Source organism: Dreissena polymorpha, chromosome 7, assembly GCF_020536995.1.
Source record: "Dreissena polymorpha isolate Duluth1 chromosome 7, UMN_Dpol_1.0, whole genome shotgun sequence".
Classification (NCBI taxonomy): domain Eukaryota; kingdom Metazoa; phylum Mollusca; class Bivalvia; order Myida; family Dreissenidae; genus Dreissena; species Dreissena polymorpha.
This window is the reverse complement of record NC_068361.1, coordinates 87,205,079-87,223,420: the sequence shown is the minus strand read 5'-3', so window position 1 is coordinate 87,223,420 and position 18,342 is coordinate 87,205,079. Positions and strand designations below refer to the sequence as shown.

At 34.9% G+C, this 18,342-nt stretch overlaps 1 protein-coding gene across 2 annotated transcripts in view; it reads right to left on the bottom strand.

Moving 5' to 3' along the window:
• Nucleotides 1-5,983, bottom strand: part of LOC127837573 (high affinity copper uptake protein 1-like) — a 142,231-nt gene extending 136,248 nt beyond the window's left edge. Inside the window, exon 1 of one of the 2 annotated variants that reach the window (XM_052364800.1) lies at nt 5,749-5,983. The gene's annotated coding sequence lies outside the window, so the exon portion shown is untranslated. The remainder of the gene's footprint in view (nt 1-5,748) is intronic. The other variant, XM_052364795.1, reaches the window with a different exon arrangement.
• Between the last annotated feature and the right edge of the window lie 12,359 nt (nt 5,984-18,342).

Below are 18,342 nucleotides of genomic sequence, written 5' to 3'. Positions count from 1 at the left end.
CACACACACACACACACACACACACACACACACACACACACACACACACACACACACACACACACACACACATACACACAATACACAATGTGTTTAGACGGTTCTTGAAAAAATAACAACATTTTTAAACATGTTCAGAGCATAATAAAAAAGTTTTTAATTATTAATTGGGATATACTTTTGGTTGACGTTTTTTTTTTAAAAATATAAAAAAATAAAACATACTATTATTGATACTATGGGCACATATGTATTCAAAGAGGTTTTCTAAGTTGTATTGGTTGCAAAATATCTAACGAAGTGGATCCATTTTTGGTTATGTTTTTCAAGTTTGTTTTTAGAAAGGGCTATTTCTGCTTCTGTCTGTATTTTTATCTTAAGATAATTAAGAAAAATGTTGAAGTTTGGGATACATTTTTTTATTTTCATGTTAAATATGAATGTTTTTATTAAGATTAATATAAAACTTAAAACATCGCTGTAAACCTTTTTGTCGATAATACCAAAAAAGCCATTTCTTTGTTTAATTTTATTTCAATATTCACTTGTTTTAGAAAGTACTGCAGTTTTGTCCATAATTCTTGAATGTAAGCGCATTCCCAAAATAAGTGGTCAATTGTTTCAATATCTGATTGGCAAAACTCGCACAAACTACACTCTTTCAGTCCGCATTTTGTTAAAAATTTATTTGTTGGTATTATTCGAGATAAGAATTTATATTGAAAGTTACGCAGATATGTATCAATGGTTGACTTAAATGGAATTATATATATTATTCTCCAGTCGGTATTTTCATTTACATTCAATTGTTTTTTCCATTTCATTTCAGTAGAGTTGTCATTTGTATTTTGTGATTTTTGTTGTATACTATAAAGTGTTTTGTTTATTTGCTTGGAATTCTCTATTACATTACAAAACGTTTTTTCTGGCATTGTACATGTATTTATCCCTTGTGTTTGCAATATTGTTTTATATTCGTTTGGAATCGCGGATAATAGTGAATAATAATTTAAAAATTCTTGTGGATTTATGTTATATAAGTATTGCATTTCACTAAACGTATAATATGTATTTATTTGATAATTGTAAAAATGGCCAATTGTTTTTACACCCTTATTATACCAGTTTACTAGGAATATAGATTTGTTATTGATTTTTATATCTTTGTTGTTCCATATAACATGATGACATAAGGGGATATTTTTTTGTGAATTATTATATTGGTTTTTGATGTTTTGCCATGCGGTAAGCATCTCTTTTAAGAATACATTTTCTTTACTTACTTTATTTATTATTGCTTCATCTAAGTTACATTCAAATATAAGACTTGTTCCAACGTTTTTTAGTTTTTCGTGTAGCAGGAGTTTCCATTTACCATGATTATTTTTATCTAGGAATCTTTTAACCCAGTCCGCTTTTATGGCGTTCAAAAAACAATTAATGTCTGTAAGCTTAAGGTCTCCATTTTCATAAGGTTGAGTTAATCGTTTTCTTTTGATTTTGTCTGGCTTATCATCCCAAATAAATTTAAACATAGATGTTGTTAATCCATCTAATACTTCCTTTGTTGGATTTGGGAGAACTGAAAAAGGATATATTAATTTTGGTAATGCAAAAGTTTTTATTACAGTAATTTTTCCCATTAAAGTGAGTTTTCGATGTTGCCATTGCTTTAAGCAGGCTTCAAATTCCTTAATCTTCGGCATTAGGTTTTTTTCAACATTAAGTTTGTGTTGATTGTAAAAATTCATTCCTAGCGTTTTAGCTCCATCAGATGTCCAAATAAATTTACATTCAATACAATATTCAAATTTTGAGTTTTTAAGAGATCCAATTCTCATTACTGTAGATTTTGATGAGTTGAGGTTTAGTCCTGATATTTTGCTAAAGTTTTGAAGGGTTTCCACTAGGGTTTCAAATGACTTTGCTGATCCATCATTAAAAAAAGATGCATCGTCAGCAAAAAAAGTTTGCTTAATTTCCTCGTCGTTAATTGTTATTCCTCTGATCATTTTATTGGCATTTATATAATTTGATAGTATTTCTATACATAAAATAAATAAGTATGATGATAGTGGACAACCTTGTCGAACACCTTTTTCTATTTTAAAACTTCTAGAAAGGTTACCATTGTTTATAATGATACTATTTATATCTTTGTAAAATACCTTTATCCACTGAATTAGCTGTGGTCCAAAATTGAGGTGTTCAAGACAATGTGTGATAAAAGAGTGATTTAAACTATCAAATGCTTTTTCGAAGTCTGCAAAGAATAACAGTCCAGGTTTATTGTTAATTTCAAGATATTCAATTACATCGAATATTAATCTTACATTTTCACCTATATATCGGTCTTTCATGAAACCAGTTTGGTCATAACTTATTATTTGATTCAAGACTTGTTTGAGGCGGTTAGCTATAGACTTATTTGCGATTTTGTAATCGATATTCAATAAACTAATTGGTCTCCAATTTGCTATGTAATCCAAGTTTTTATCAGGTTTTGGGATAAGTGTTATGATGCCCTGTTTTTGTAGACCAGTTAATTCGCCATTGTCAAAAGAATAATTTATTGATTTGGTGTAGTATTCTTTTAATGTGGGCCAAAATATTTTATAGAATTCAACAGTAAGTCCGTCAGAGCCAAGACTTTTATTATTTGCCATTCCTAATAATGCACATCCACATTCATAATCCTTAAGTTTTCCTTCACATTTTGATTTGTTTTCTTCACTTAGTTTATTAATAGGAACTGCGAAGAAATCCGAAGCATTTTCTTCAATGCGATTTTTTTTATAAAGAGATTCAAAATAGTTTGCTTCTGCTTCTAATATTATGTCTTTATCTTTTAATATTGTGTTATCTACAATCAGTTTATGAATAGTTTTCTTTTCAGCTTTCCTTTTTTCTAGGTTGGCAAAATATGCTGAATTCTTTTCATTTCCTTCGACTTGAGTAGCTTTTGATCTTAGAATGTATCCATTAATCTTTTTGTCATATATTTGTTCTAGTTCTTGTTGTTTTGTTTTTATTTGCTGCGTTATATTTTCTGTTAAGTTAGTAGGATTACATTTTATTAAATTCTGTTCTAATTCCTTAATTTCTGCAATTAAGATTTCTTCTTCCTTTTTTGATTGTTTATTCTTTATTGAACAGTTTTGTATTGTTTCATTACGGATAGTACTTTTAATTAGTTCCCACATTGTGTTTGGATTACATTCTTTATTTAAATTTGTTATGTCGTTGATACTTTGTTTGATTTTGTTTTGGTATTCGACATCTAGTAAAATAGAATTGTTAAGTTTAAAGTATCCTCTTCCTTTTCCTAAAAGTAAATTATCTATATTTAACTGTACATATGAGTGATCCGTTTTATATCCAGGTTTTATGTTACATTTTGATATAAGGTTACATAAGTTATTAGATATCAAGAAAAAGTCAAGCCTGCAGAATATATGCAATTTACAGGTAGAATGCCATGTGAATTGGGGTTTGTCTGGATGTTTTATTCTCCAAATGTCACTGAGTTCATTGGTTGCCATTAATTCATTTAGAAGTTTTCTGCATTTTGTATGGGTATTAAAATTACCGTTTTTCTTATCCAGTCCTGTTAAGACGGTATTAAAATCACCACCTATAATAACATTTTTATCGGCGTTTGACAATAAATAGTTGTTAAGTTTTTGGAAAACATATGTGTCATCTTTATTTGGCCCGTAAATGTTAATAAGTGTGATGTCAATATCTTGGATTTTGATGTCTACAGCTATTAACCTGCCATTAATTATTTCAGTGAAGTTAGATAGTTCCATGTCACTGTTGGGATGTAAAAATATCCCTACACCTTCGCTATTTGACTTACATCCACTATAAACAAAACGACCGGGCCAGTCATGTTTCCATTGTTGAAAATTTGATTCAGTTAAATGTGTCTCTTGCAACATGAATATCGAGTAATTTAAACCTTTAAGCAATTCAAACACTTGCATTCTTTTATCTTTGTTACCTAAACCCCTCACGTTCAACGTTAATATTGTAGTTTCCATTTATGTATTGGATAGCCCATGTTAAAGCATGAATTTTTAGTCAAGTATGTATATATTTTTTTGTCAACTGTTAATTTAATAGTATGATTATCTGTGTAATTCATAGTGTATGGTTTGTCATAAAGGAATCTTAAAAGGTAGGTTAAATGTTCAAGAGTGTTATATTACTTTATTTGACTTTATAATATAGATATCAACATTTTACTTTAGTTTTTTGTCGGTTGGGTGTCGAAAGCAATATTTGACAAAAAACACTGGGATGATGCATCAAAAAAAAAAAAAAAAAAAAATGTTTTGTTTTAAAAAATGTTTTGTTTTGAATAAATGTTGTTGTTGTTGTAATTTAACATTCGACAACGAGAAGACTTTCGCACATATACAATGTCACAGATAAAGTTTTTTTTATTGAAATAAGAAAGATAAATAACCGATGAAATGATAGAAATATTACGCAGGACACTTTTTTGAACATTTTAAATTATTTTTTTGAAGCAATGATGTTTTTTTTCTTAATATCACAGTCGAAGGAGAGTTATCAAATTTATTAGATTGTGCAATTATTCCCGTGGAATTCCTTGATAGCGACTTTACAATTTATGAAGCAATGAACGCAATATGAGATATGAAACAGGGAAATGCGGTGGTTAAATTACAATCATTTTAGGTATATTATCAAATAAATTTAGTATGCGTAATATAAAAATAAAAATGATACACACATACAAAGTTCCCCTTTATCACATGAAATACGTATTCGTTTTATAAGTTAATATTTTATAACCATGAACTATTATTTCGTGCCCATTAAATGAGTCGTGTTCTGAGAAAACTGGGCATAATGCATGTGCGTAAAGTGTCGTCCCAGATTAGCCTGTGCAGTCCGCACAGGCTAATCAGGGACGGCACTTTCCGCTTTTATGACATTATTCGTTAAAATGAAGTCTCTTCTAAGCAAAAATCCAATTTAGGCGGAAAGTGTCGTCCCTGATTAGCTTGTGCGGACTGCACAGGCTAATCTGGGACAACACTTTACGTACATGCATTATGCCCAGTTTTCCCAGAACGCGACTCATATTATCCATACGTTTCATCGCCATTGAAGAATAAGCATTTATTTTCACCGCTATTACATGTCTTACGTATTTTGCATGGCTGTGTATTTGAGAAAAAAATTGTCTTGATTCCAAAATGTTCTACTCGTCATTAGATGTAAATTTCAGTGAAAATATAAAAACTATTGCTACTATAGTATTACTTTCTTCAAGATTTACAAGAAAACTTACATTAGAAGTAGCAATAATTCGACAGTGCTGGCAGACGCGCTGTCCGAAAAATAGGGAAATACGATTTGGAATGACCGATGACGGGGGCATATATGGAAGTCGTAAATGGGTTATGCACTCATGCGTAAATATTGATATCTTTATGAAGTTTGTCCAGTTGTTCTAGTATTTAAAAACTGTACACGTATTTTTCATTGATTAACAAAATCAGCATATGTATGTATTAAAAATATAAAAATATTATGTTATTACATGTGTATATTTCTTTCCCAATTTTACATACATGTATACTTAATAAAAAATTAAAAATTGCGATAAGATTAACATCAAATTCACAAACAACTATTGGTACGCATTTAAGATATACTGCGTTTCGTTTTATGTTAAGATGTTATCATTATTAAAATTATTTTGCTTACCGGTGTAAAGTCTAAATCTCACCGAAAAAGAAGAATTATTTAAACATCATGTCATCATTATACACAATTTGTTTTAAACTATAAATGTGCCATATGTTCACTAGTTATCCTATATGGTTACACATTCTATGGTTTACACTCGGTAAATATCTAACGGGGTCACATTTAGGATCTACCAAGACAACTGCATCAAAACGAACTCGAGATAACACCCGGTTTGGTTTAACTGGATCAGATAGAATGTGTAGCCTTGTTGACAGTGGTGATACCGCTGTTTCATGGGGAGATAGAGTAGAAAATACCAATTAAAGATAACCCGAGCATTTCACTTTGGGTTAAGGTGGCACAAATGTGACATTGACATGTTGTCATAAATGCCGTGCCAACGACTTAATACCTCGTTCCAACGACTAATAATCTCGTTTTCATGACTGAGTATCTTGTTCTCACGACTGAGTATCGCGTTCTGACGACTGAGTATCACGTTCTCACGACTTGGTATCTCGTTTTCACGACTGAGTATCTGGTTCTCACGACTGAGTATCTCGTCCTCACGACTGAGTAGCTCGTTCTCACGACTAAGTATCTCGTACTCACGACTAGTGTCTCGTTCCCACGACGTTTTCACGATTGAGAATCTCGTTCTTACGACTGAGTATCTCGTTCTCACGACTGAGTATCTTGTTCTCATGACTAAGTATCTCCGTTCTTACGAATGAGTATCTCGTTTTCACGACTGAGTATCTTGTTCTCACGACTGAGTATCGCGTTCTCACGACTGAGAATCACGTTCTCACGACTTGGTAGCTCGTTTCTGCGCGATATCTTAAAAACGCTCAGACTTTAATACCAATCGAAATGGCGTTACTTCCGAGGAAATGAAGAAGCGCATCGATTTCGAGGTCAGTCTTTAATCCGATATAGTAATATAGTTAAACATTACCCAATCTCTAACGGTTACACCTTCTTCTACTAACGATGCCCCTGTCCGCATCTGCTTCGTGTCTATACGCAACGTCATGAGTTCTATAACTGTACCACTGTTGCCTCTTGCTTAAGCTCGATTGGTCATTTTCGGCTCGGGTACTACTTTAATGTACCCCGGGTACTCTTAAGTATACTTAAATGTAACCCAGGTACGGAAAATATACTTAAACGTTCCCTGGAATATTCTAACACTAAATTGGTCGATGTCAGCTTTCATTAAAATTAATTATGTTTATATGATTGTATGTAAATATTATTTAAAATGGCCTCTATATAATCGAAACTCATACTAAAACAGCATGCAGAGGCAGGTATTGCTAAAAGCATTGAGTTTGGCATTCCGTTGGGCGTTTTACGGCAACGGATTGAAGGCGGGAATAAAACTCGAGCGCAGTCTTGTTGGACGGGTATGTACATTTTCCGTACCCGGGGTACATGTAAGTATACTTAAGAGTACCCGCGTACATTAAAGTATAACCCGAGGCGACAATGACAAATCAAGCCTTTCTTATTACTATGAACACATAACAAATTAATGCTGATGAATGTGAACTTACTACTATAAACGTATAGAAATTCGTCGGTATGAAATTTCTAGTTTAATAAAAGACAACTCATTCGTTGATACGTTATTACGTGGATTTCAAATTTTCAGGGAAGACTGACCGTCATAATAATTAAATTTGTATTAAACAATCAGAGTTATAACGAAGCATAATCTGCTTATCTGTGTTGACAGCAAGACTTGCGGTTAATGTACACTGAAGCATGAAAGTGTTGCCAATAATTGTCGATAAAAGCGATAAAGCGGCGCACTTGTCGGTCTCAACTCGCTAATTGCCATCAAAGTTGTTTTGACAATATTTGCAATTCTCAGCGCAATAGGTCCCCTCGTAGTCAATGGGGACTAACGAGGTCAAAGCGTAGTCCGTTTCGCTACGACGTCGGGTATATGTTTTACTGTGTTTTAAACAGATAAGATTATGCTTTTTTAATAACAAAACTCTGATTTTTAGCACAATGACATTTCATAGGTCTGTTAAATCAAATTATTATCCAAGATGTGTCTGGTATATGCGGTTAATCATGAAATATACCGCTTATTTAATAAACCGAAGTCAATTTTCACTTAAAAAATGCAATTTAGGTTTACAACTGTGTTAAATTGACACAATTTAACCATTTTCATATTGATCTATGTATCGTTAAGCCACTGGTGTGTTAGAAATGTGTAGGTTGACCCAGTTATCAGAAGTAAAGGCTAAATATTATAATCAGGCATGATCATGTCTCTGACAGTATACGTATATGCCTCGCTACGACAACGCTTTAGCGTGTATGCGTTTCTCATAGAAGACGTATTGGTTATCTCTCAAAGGCAAAATAAAGAAAAGTTTTTTTTTAATACAGAGTCATGGAGTGGCTGGATGTTTCCTTTGAGGAAGAGGTAGTAACAACGGCACAACATGATCCAAAGAGCACAGTCGACATGGTAATGCACATTATTATGATATAATTAAATTCACGACTAGGCCAAAGGAAACGATTAAAATCGAAAATCCATATATAAGATGACAGTTGAGAGTCGAGAACCTTATGTCGTCGGTCTCAATAAAAATGACGCACCTACACCTTGTGACAATCCCTTATACGTTCATTTTGATAGAGACCGACGATAGGTTTTCAGCATATAGTACTCTTTATCAAATAACATTCGAGTCTCGTGATCCCCAACTCGCTTATCTCGAAACTCTGCGTATGTCAAAGTAAATCCCATGTCCCAACTTCGATCATTATTTATCTCATACGGATTTTTATTTTTACATTGTATATATATAAAAGCGATTTTCTTGAAAATCGGTTATCGTCAACTAATTTTGAGATGAATTTCATGTTCGTATACATGATTTAAATCCACACCTTTAACACCCGTAAGGTGTTGACAGTAAGACCCCAATGGCACAAGTCCGCAATTGCCTAATCAATACATAGTTGTAAAGGTGTGGCAGTGGGTTTCTGTCACAGGTTAATGTTTACTGCGTACTTGACGGTCGGTAAATTTACCGCGTGTTACAATGCGGTAAAGACCCAGTCTCACTATGATGCCGGCGGAGCCCCAGTGCGTGATCAGGCATCTACCGGGATGAACCGGGGCCCTACCGGGACGAACCGGTGCTCCACCGGGATGAACCGTGGACAACCGGGGACAAATGGGGCTCTACCGGGAAAGTATTAAAATGTTTAATACCTCCGGGATGAACCGGGATTCACCGGGTAGGACCGGCAACGACCGGCGTGGTACCGGGAACAACCGGGACTGCACCGGGAACAACCGGGACGACACCTTAGCTCCGACGGGGCTTAAACACACCAGCAGAGCTACAGCAACGCCACGGTGGATCCCCAGTGAATGCCGGCAGAGTCACTTTATAGCAACGGTACATAAGGAAACCGGTGCTTTGACGGTGCCGTTCCGGTTGTTCCCGGTGCAGTCCCGGTCGTTTCCAGTGCCAAGCCGGTCACTGTCGGTCCTTCCCGGTTACTTCTGGTTCATCCCGGAGGTATTAAATATTTGAATACTTTCCCGGTGGAGCCCCGGTTGTCCCCGGTTAAACCGGGGCGTTGCCGCAGCTCTACCGGGGTCATATGCCGGTATAGCCCCGGTGAGTGCCGGCGTAGTGACTTTTGCACTGGGAAATGACAGTCTGCAGTAACTGCAAACTTCGTGTGATATGTCCTGAAATGGATACAAAAACTTTGTTGGGCAACCTAAACATTATATTTGTACTTCGTTGCGCAACCAATACATACTCTTTGCGAAACCTAAACATAAAGCGACTTGTAATTTCATTCGAAACAAAGCATTTGAATAATTAAAATACATGTTCGTAACCTGTTTTGTACTTAAAAATGTGTAATGTACACTGAATCAAAGTAACATGTAGTTTTATTTAATTTAAGTTATCGTAATTGTCTATTTAAACTGAATAACCACCTTGTGCATTGCTTCAAATCAACATATTTCGATTTTATCTCAAAATAAACTGAAAAGTTACAACTACGCGCATTTGTTATTAGTTTGTCATTGAAAATAAGTACCTACCATTACTGGATGTTCCGTTCTCTAATCCAAGTTCCAGTGGTCGAGTGGATAAAGCGCTCGACTAGCAATCCATAAACACCAGAAAAGATGAAACTCGCCTTATTAAAGTGATAGTATGGGCATTTTTCACTATTGAATTGAGCTGAACAGAATTAACAGGTCAAACGAGTTAGTTAAAATGTGGTTACTGACCAATTATAGGCAACTCATCTTGCTACCAGTTGTTTATAAAATATATTTTATATTCGATATTCTTTCGTGACTCACCCAGTCCTCTAAGCCGAAATGATCCGTAAAACAAATTTGTGTATTTGTGTCGTATGAACGAATCTGCACTAAAACTAAATTTTAGGTTCACATTGTACATGCATGATCAGTTGTCAAACGAAAGTACGGTTGATATTCAAATGAATTATTTTTAACTTTCCGGGATATTGTTTTAGTATGTTGATGCTGCAATAACAAATATAAGTGTATATGAAGTGAAAACACCAAAAATAAACAACGGTTTCGATAGACACCTTTAGACTGTTAGATGCTCATAATATCACTTTAAGTAGTGTATTTACACAATGTTTTCGTAGTAAAACATATACCCGACGTCGTAGCGAAACGGACAGCGCTTTGACCTCGTCAGCCCCCATTGGTAGTAACAATTGAGTAATAAGGTCCCCACAATTTACTTGTGAAAACCGTTATGTTTCTTTTAACTTTAATTGGCAGTTATCGCGATCTGCATTATTATATTACACTTTTTGTATAATAACTTACCGGTACATCATTTTTCCCCATTTCTATACTGTATACTCATTCCTTCTAATATTCTACACTGTTATAGTTTTGACTTTTCTATACATGGTATTTACCAGTTTAGTAGCGTACACCATATCAGCAGCACTCCCAACAGACAGTAGCATGAGCCTCGAGCTTGTTTGGCGTAGCTGTTTCACCCAGCTTTTCAGCTAAAATGATCTTCATATATCACCAGCAGACCCGAATAAATTAATACATTTGTCTATTGGATTGGTTCACCGTTGAATCGAGAGAAATCCCCCAGAACTGCGGCTACATCACTGCGTCTCTGTAAAGACCAGTTGAAGAGTGACGACACGCGCATCTGCAAAGTTTGGACTCCGCGCACTGGTTGGCAAAAAGAGGTGGAATTCATATAAGCGCATACACCGAAGGTTGACAAAATCGTCGTTTTTATTGATAATCATGCACAATATCAAATATAATTATACTAATTATGTCTTATTTAAACATAAACATGCAAGGAAATGCATTTTTGGAACGATTGTATTGTTGTTATTATTTGTTTTTAATAACAACGAATTCGGGAGTGGAACTCAATCTACGAGCTCGGTATGTGGTTACCACAAACATCTCTCTACTTGGCACTTCTTCGCGACCATTTTTAGTTAAACAAATCTCAAAAATAAAATTATTTCAGAATAAATTATTTTTTTTGAACGGAAACAATTAAGAATGAAAACAAACAACAAATAGATCGATTTTATGTACGCAACCTATAGAAACTGATTAGAACCTTTATGTGGCTGAAATAAAAAAACTTACATTGTTACACATTAAATAAATTCTCTTTATTAATGTTTAACACTCTTTGTTGAAGGTTTACAGTCAAATCGTACCTAAGTCAAGTCGCACGGTAGACAACTCGCACGTTGTTTGGTCAACTCGCACGGAAGTCAACTCGTACCTTAGTCAACTCGTACCTTATTCAAACTATTGATGTGTTAATGGGTTTTAGATATTAAGTAATTTATGCATAAACACAAATGAGAAACATTTTCAGAGTTTTGTTCAATACCTTTTATTGCAATATTTTCACACACTATCAAAGCTTTACAATATGTACACTAGGAGAAATACATCTTTGTATTTTAACATTTGTACTTTATTTATTTGTTTCACATTTTAATTTTAGTTTTTATTTCAATATTTACCCGGTACACGATATGTACATTGTATTTAAATACATGTTTTTAAGTACAGGGCTTTATTTTGTGCTCATCTTTATAAGCAGGGCTGTTGCTAAGACTTCTCCCCGCCTGTACAAGGACCACACCCTGGCAATCTGGCCTCGCATGGGAAATCGGCCTTGCATTGTTGTCTGCTGGCATCGCTGATAGCGAGTCAGTTGAAGCTCAGTTACCAGCTGAACGTTCCTTATCGCAATGTTTGCCTCGTCCGACAGTAGACGCATGAGAAGGTACATGGGAGGGGCAGTCCCCGCTCTCCCATTTAGACGTCTGTGCCAACTTAAAGGGGCCTTTTCACAGATTTTGGCATATTTTGAAGTTAGTCAATAAATGCTTTATTTTGATAAATGTAAACATTGGAACTTAAAGAGATCTTTTCATGGTTTGGTTAATTGACAAAATAGAGAAAAGTTGTTTCAGATTCGCAAATTTTCGTTTTAGTTATGACATTTGTGAGGAAACAGTATTACTGAACATTTACCGTAGTCCAATATAGCCATTATATGTATCTTTTGACGATTTGAAAACATAAAAATTATAAAGCGTTGCAACGCGAAATTATTGAATAATTTGGAGAGTTCTGTTGTTGTCGTTTAAATTTACGAAACTACAAAGATTGCTAATATAAGGTATAAAATACTTTCACTGTGTTATGTCCGGCGGAATAGCCGAGAGGGCTTATGCGTTTTTACTTCAGACTAACTCCAGGACTCCGCGGGTCACTGGTTCGAGCCCTGGTACCGGCCACATTTTTTCCTTTTTTAAAATTTTATTCTTGATTTTTTACTGGAGCTTTTAAGATCCAATGTTTACATTTATCAATATAAAGCATTTAATGGCAAACTTTAAAATATGCCAAAAACTGTGAAAAGGCCACTTTAAAAGCTCCAGTAAAAAATCAAGAATAACATTAAAAAAAAGGAATAAAACATGTAGCTCGCACCGGGGCTCGAACCAGTGACCCCCGGAGTCCTGGAGTAAAAACGCATTAGCCCTCTCGGCTATTTTGCCGAGTGTTCACGCAGAACGTTTTTTATACCTTATATAAGCAATCTTCGTAGTTTCGTAAATTTAAACTACAACAACAGAACTCTATATATATTCGGTTACTCTTGCAGAAAAAACATTTTTGGTTGAATGCAATACACCAATAAAATTTGTAAAGAAACAGTTACTGTATTTAATAGATAAAATGGTTAAAGTAATAAGGTTACAAGAAAATCAACAAGACATAGTATATTTGCATATATATGTAATTGTTTATAAACGTATACGTTTTGTTCGGATGCTTTTATCCATTTATGTGGTACAACGACCTTCGGTTAACCGGTTGAGCGCTCGAATATCGAAACAGGTTAACCGGTTACGGATTTGCTAAGGTTTGCCATCCCTAATATATATATATATTAGCTAGTTTAATAATCAAAATACAGTGTTTAATAACCATAAATAAAAAATATTGTGCAATTTTACTGCTACACAAATAACGTATTTAACGGGCACATGCAAATGTAAACTCCGCTATAACGTGTAAAGATTGTACATTATTGCATCGTACAAAAAAAAACATAATGAAAACAAGCAATCACAATAGGGTAAAACATACTTGCATTAAATAAATTAATTATATACATGTATATTTATTTATCATAAAATGCTAGATTTGTATCACTCTATATCACTAGTGAAGAGATTTCAATATACATGCAAAGGCAGTTCAATTTGCATAACATGCAGGGCTTTTCTCAAGTGTATGCTTATAAAATATTAATATTGTCATTCAATGTAAACAAAACGAAAATTAATTTCTTTTCTTATTTCAAAAAAGTATACGCTTATGTATTATTTTGTCTTGTGGAATTGTCAGTATTTAGTCTTCCGACCACGTTAAATCGGCTGCTTATACATTCTTAGTATGTTAATGAAGAGGAAATTATATTTATGAATATACATTTATTGATACTAAATATGATATATTTGCACTATTATTTCAGGCTTGAAATGTTTATTTCGGATTTTTTTTATCGATTTATTGAATATATAAAAGCCCGGTATACATGTTTTACGTTGCTGTATCCAGTGCTATTGCCAACCAGTCAGTGCGCATGCGCGGAAAATCCCGTTGGTTAACAATAACATTCAACTGGTCTTATTATAAAGGATGTGGAATTGTTCAGTTTAAGGATTTCCAGACTACTCTCTGCATGTTCGTACGACACATAGACAACAATTTTGGCCCAGTTATAATTACACCTTAAAATTGAATCGCAGAGTTTCAGGTTCTCAGTCACTATATCGTCTGGGGACGACATAATCGACTTTCGATAACGTTTATAACACAGTATTGCTTTCAAGATGAAAAAACAAACACTGCAAAAATCATATAGTGTCATCATAAGACGGAACTAGTTTAATTTATAGTACCACACATGTTTGCCGTACTCGGTAAGCCCGTCTGGAAATTGTTCCTTAAAGCCTAAATAGGCTACCGAAATTGGCCAGTTTTCTACAAATAACACATTTGCCTTTTTAAAGATTTTTTAGACCCGCGTCAGGCAAAATTGGGTCCTATGACATATGCGACCAGCGTAGCTATAGCCCAGCCTGCTCGACTCGCAGTCTGTTCAGGAGATACCTTATGAGACTGTGAAGCCTTTCGTAAGTTTCTCCATAACGGACAGCGTAGCTCCTGATCAGACTGCGCAATTGCATCGACTGGACTAAAGTTACGCTGCCCGAAACGCCACTGGGTCCTTTTTCACATAATACAGTTCTGAAAGTGTGATTTGAATAAGTCGAAAGAAAACTTCGTTTAAATAAGATATTAACATACCATATATTTCGATTTTGAATTAATTAACTAACAAGAGGGCCTGAAAGACCCAAAGTCACCTGAAATACAAATGAACTGACCTTTTCTGTGCAGACCAAGATATAATTAGAACAAATGTTCTTACAAAGTTTCATAAGGATTGAACTTCAAATGGCCCCCTTGCGGTCATGCTTTTCAACAGACCGGAACCATTTTCGAACTCATCCAAGATATCATTATAACAAATGTTCTGACCATGAAGATTGGACAATAATTGTGACTTTTAGAGTGTTAACAAGTTTTTACCCTAGCCATTTAAGGAAAAATGCCCCCCCCCCTGGCGACCATGTTTAAAAAAATTCTTGATTTTTAACTGGAGCTTTTTAGATCCCAGTTCGAAAATGATTCCGGTTGGTTGTAAAATGTAAAACATGGACCCAGTGGGCGCGGCATTTTTCCTCATATGGCTAAAATAAAACCTTGTTGACACTATAGAAATCTCATTTATTTTCCGATCATCATGAAACTTGGTCAAAAGATTTGTCCAAAATATATCTTGGACGAATTAAAAATGGTTCCATTTGGTTGAAAAATATGGCCGCCATGGGGCGGAGATTTTTCATTGTATGAATATAAATGGCTATAGTAAAACCTTGTTAACACTCTTGAAGCCACATCAGTGTCCGAGCATCACGAAACCTGGTCAGAAGATTCGTCCGCAATGATATCTTAGACGAGTTCGAATTTTTTTCGTTAGGTTGTAAAACATGGCCCCAGGCGGCGTGGCATTTCTCATTATATGGCAGTAGCAAAACATTGTTAACACTCTAGAGATAACATTTATTGTCCGATCATCATGAAACTTAGTCAGAAGATTTGTCCCAATGATATCTTGGGCGAGTTCGAAAATGATTCCGGTTGTTTGAAAAACATGGATCCAGTGGATGGGGCATTTTTCCTTATTAGATCACCTGAGCACAATGTGCTCATGGTGAGCTTTCTTGATCGTCTTTTGTCCATAGTGCGTCGTTCGGCGTCAACAGTTGCATTGTAAACACACTAGAGGTCCCATTTATTATCTGATCTTCATGAAATTTTGTCAGAAAATTTGTACCGATGAAATCTTGGATGAGTTTTCAATTGCTTCTGGTTAGTTGAAAAACATGGCCGCCAGGATGAGGGGCATTTTTCCTTGACTGGCTATAGTAACACATTGTTAACATTCTAGAGGCCACATTTATTGTCCGATCTTCATAAAATTGTGTCGAAAGATTTGTCCACATGGTATCTTGGACGAGACTGAAAATTATTTCGGTTGATTTAAAAACATGGCCCCCAGGGGGCGTGGCATTTCTCCTTATATGGCTATAGTAAAACCTTGTTAATACTCAAGAGATCACATTGGTTGTCCGATCATCATAACACTTCAGTCTTGGTCAGAAAATTTGTCCCAATGATATCTTGGACGACTTGACAAATGCTTCCAGTTGGTTGCAAAACATGGCCCACATGATGCGGGGCATTTTCCCTCATATGGCTATATATAGCTTTAGTGTTATCACTCTTGAATCCGTATTTATTGTCCAATCATCATGAAACTTAGTCAGAATATTTGTCTCAATGATATCTTGGACGAGTTTTAAAATATGCGCTTTTGTAATAGCACCAGAAAATGTATCGATGTGTTGTATGAACAAATCTGCACATAATATTCGCTTTTGTTATAGCACCATACACTGTATCGATTTGTTGTATGAACAAATCTGCACTTATTAGTTGGGATTTTTCAATAGTGTATAAATTGCTTGTACATATTTAATTTTCAACTGTATAGCTTACAATTATTACAACAGTTAAATACTATGTCTTCGTTTATTTTAGGGACCCAACTCTTCTGATTGTTCATTCTATTTTTTATCATCAAAATTTAATCAGTTTTTAACCAAATATAACTACGATCGTATATACTCGCTTTCGAAAACATTTTTGTTTTGTTGTTGTTTTTTAAGAGCTATAAAAACAGGCCCTCCTATTCTGTTACCTCTCATTTAAATTCGTAGGCCTTTTTATCACTCTTGTTGTAGAAATCTTATCAGCCTAGGCAGCCTTTATCTGACCTCTGCGCTGAATAAAGATTCACTGACATGTATAACGAAATCAGACCTCACGATTTCACTTGAAATCGGCCTCTTATCACATTCAATGTATTACGAAGAGAAGGTCCGCTGATCATTGTAAGTCGACAGAGAGAAGTTAGTTAACTTTATTTATTCGATTTCTTCGTTTTGTTTCTAGCTATAACTTACTTGATTTTGAATCATGCATGTATTGTTTCCTAATGCAACACTTTACCTTTTCAGAAGAAAAAAAAACGCGTGTGAAAATGCGTGAGTAAAACTTAATAATTTATGTGTTTTAAACTGTAATTAGTCTTGATTTTAAACATTAATATCAAGTTAGGATTATTGTGTGTGGTTTGAAGTTACATATTCTTTGAATAAATTGTGAAAGCCAGTTTACTTCCCAATAATACTTTGAAGTTGGCGCTATGAAATATTTTTACACTTTAGTGTTTTCTTTAAATCCTACCAGATTTGTCTTTGTCTATAATGGTATCACTTTCGAAACCTACTGCAAATCCAATTTATAATAATCTTCGGAACGGCCCTTCGACTTTGTTATAATTTCTTTGGCATCTTTATTCCTGGAACAGACGTCTGAATTCATGTTAAATATTTTGGTTTGGTCGCACGGTTAAGCGATAATAACAATTCATCTAAATAACAAATAATCTTCTTGAAACCCTTTCTTGTAATACATTTTCCCGCGGTTTGTTTTATACGATTAAATAACTTTGGCGACATTGATGTATCAGACGGAAGGCGTTTATTGATCATAAATATTTTATGAGAGTCTCCAGATAATTGATAATTTATTGATGCAATTTCACACTTCTGTAAGCATCGATCACGTGGACCTTTATTATGAAAGAATTCGGTGTAATGTAACCCGCGGCATCTTAACGTTTGTTATCTAAAGGGTTCCGTCCTTACATAATCGTATTCGTGTAGCGCTTAACCGCTTGGTCTGCTGCAATTTTATCAGTATGACCTTAGAGTGAACTTGCGATCACAAGCATCCACAGGTAAATCCTGCTTCAATTCTTAATAGTTCAGGCTCATAGATCGGGTAAATTTTAACTGGTCCATCTTTGCGGGTATCCTGGCTGCTTTGTGACGGTACCGATACTTAGTTTCAAAGGGGCACTATAGTTTTGCCATTATGTTGCATCGAAGGTACAATTCTTTTTTGTCGCGTGACGTTACGATTTGATTAGAATTTGAAGTTCCGTATGTGTGGAAAGAATACCAAACGAAACCCATGCTCAATATTGAGTTCGTTATTCTTTGTGAAGTCAAAAATTTGTGTAATGTAAGCTAGGTAGAACTCGACATTGTTGCGTTTCATCAGGCCGGTGCTTAGGATATGGTAAAGGAGTCGCATGTTGGCTGCCCCCCATTCTTCTGCGTAGATGAAGGACAAAGGGTGGTCCTCAGACGCGTTGATGACAATTGTGTCTTCCCGGTCGCCGCTTCCGCTAAGCACGTATACTTTTCTTTTACTTTTGGCGGCCACGTTAGGTCTTTTCGTTTAGGAAAGTGGGTTACATTTGTCGCATTCCTGTTTAC